Source organism: Apium graveolens, chromosome 9 (genome assembly GCF_009905375.1).
Source record: "Apium graveolens cultivar Ventura chromosome 9, ASM990537v1, whole genome shotgun sequence".
Classification (NCBI taxonomy): Eukaryota; Viridiplantae; Streptophyta; class Magnoliopsida; order Apiales; family Apiaceae; genus Apium; species Apium graveolens.
The window spans coordinates 95,069,527-95,071,807 of NC_133655.1; the positions used below are offsets into that span (position 1 = coordinate 95,069,527).

At 41.8% G+C, this 2,281-nt stretch overlaps 1 non-coding gene across 1 annotated transcript; it reads right to left on the minus strand.

The window, feature by feature from the left end:
• Positions 1-333: 333 nt before the first annotated feature.
• LOC141688569 (small nucleolar RNA R71) lies at positions 334-440 on the minus strand. The gene has a single exon (XR_012562003.1). It is a non-coding gene; the product is annotated as a small nucleolar RNA R71 (small nucleolar RNA).
• Between the last annotated feature and the right edge of the window lie 1,841 nt (positions 441-2,281).

Here is a 2,281-nt window from a genome sequence, read left to right on the forward strand (position 1 = left end):
AATGGCATTCAGTCTAACATCATTAGACCAGCCATCGCGGCTAACACTTTTGAGATCAAGTCAAGAATGATACATATGATACAGAACTCAGTTCAGTTTGGGGGTTCTCCTACCAAAGACCCCAACATGCACATTAGGGATTTCATCGAGATCTGTGACACTTTCAAGGTCAATGGTGTGACTGAAGATGCTATTAAGCTGTGACTCTTCCCATTCTCTTTGAGGGACAAAGCTAAGTGCTGGTTACACTCTCTACCAGCAGGGTCTATCACAACTTGGGATGATCTTGCTTAAAAGTTTCTCACTAAATTTTTTCCCATGGCGAAGACTGCAGCAATCAGGAATGCTCTTACCCAGTTCGTACATCAAACTGGAGAATCTCTGTGTGAGGCTTGGGATCGATATATGGAGATGCTAAGGAAGTGCCCACACCATGGCATGCCTGATTGAATGATTATCAACTATTTCTACAATGGATTGGGTCCTACTTCTAGGTCCATGCTTGATGCAGCATCAGGAGGAGCCTTGTGGGCTAAGAGCTACGATGAAGCTTATGAACTTATTGAACTGATGGCTACTAATGAGTACCAGAATCCTACCTAGAGACTGACTCAGGGAAAAGTAGCAGGAATCATATAGTTGGATGCAGCAACTACTATAGCTGCCCAACTTAAGGCTTTGACAATGAAGGTGGACACTCCGGCTAATTATGGAGTTAATCAAATCACTAGTTTCTGTGAGCTTTGTCCTGGTGCCCATGAGACTGATCAGTGCACAATTTCTAATGAATCCACTCAGTTCGTAAGCAACTTTCAGCAATCGCAGCAATCTGTACCAGCCACCTATCATCCAAACAACCACAATCATCCTAATTTCAGGTGAAGCAATGCTCAGAATGCGGTTCAATAGCCTTATCAGCAGTATCCAGCTAAGCAGTACAACCCCCCTAGTTTTCAGCAACCGCAGTATGCACCAAAATAACAACTCCAGCTATAATAAGCTAATGAAAAATCTGAATTAGAGGTGTTGAAGCTCATGTTCAAGAGTCAAGCTGTTTCTATCAAGACCTTGGAAAATCAAATTGGGCAAATTGCCAATGCCTTGCTAAATCCTCAACCTGGTATATTGTCTAGTGACACTGAAGTGCCAGGAAAGAAGGAAGCTAAGGACCAGGTAACGACAATCACTTTGAGGTGTGGGAAGGTTGCAAATCCCGATCAAACTCAAGAGTTGACTGAAGAAGCTGGGGTTGAGGAAGAAGCAAAACAGCAGGATAAAGAAGTGGAACCAAGGAAGACTACTGTTGAGCACACTCTGCATGAGGTTAATACAGGGGAGAAATAGATCTATCCTCCACCGCTTTTTCCTAAGTGGCTGCAGAAGAAAAAGCTGGACAAACAATTTGAGAAGTTTTTGGAGGTGTTCAAGAAACTTCATATCAACATACCTTTCACGGAGGCTCTCGAGCAGATGCCTAGTTATGCAAAGTTTATGAAAAGTATTCTATCTTGGAAGGTGAAGCTAGATGATTTAGAGACTATCGCTCTCACGGAGGAATGTAGTACTGTGCTGCAGCAGAAGTTACCTCCAAAGCGTAAAGATCCAGGACGCTTCACTATTCCATGTACTATTGGAAAAGTGTCTTTTGAAAGATGCTTATGTGACTTGGGAGCTAGCATCAATTTGATGTCTTTGTCAATCTTCAAGCAATTGGACTTACCTGATCCCAAACCAACTTATATGACCTTGCAGCTGGCCGACCGTTCTATTACATATCCGAGAGGTATTGTGGAGGATGTGTTGGTCAAGGTAGATAAACTCATCTTCCCTGCTGATTTCGTCATTCTTGATTTCGAGGAGGATAAGAAGATTCTCATAATCTTGGGAAGGCCCTTCTTGGCAACTGGACGGACCTTGATTGATGTCAGAAGGGTGAGCTTACAATACGAGTGTAACGCCCTCCAAACCCGGGGTATAAGTCTGGGGCTTATGAGCTAATCACCAAACCTGTACAAGCTTATTAATAAATAATAAAGAAATGAAATTAAACCCCTTTAACACTAACCAGGACCTTTTTAGGTTGAAGTATGAAAACAAGAACCGCTAACTACTTTTATTACAAACCAACATTTAAAATCTCACAACTCTCTTTATTACAAACCATTGTCTAATTTATTTTTTAAACTAAGTTCAGCTTTTATTCAAACACACATACTATCTATCATACCCAATCCAGGAAGAAAGCTTTGAGTTGCCCGAACAGGTGGAGTGTTGATAGATA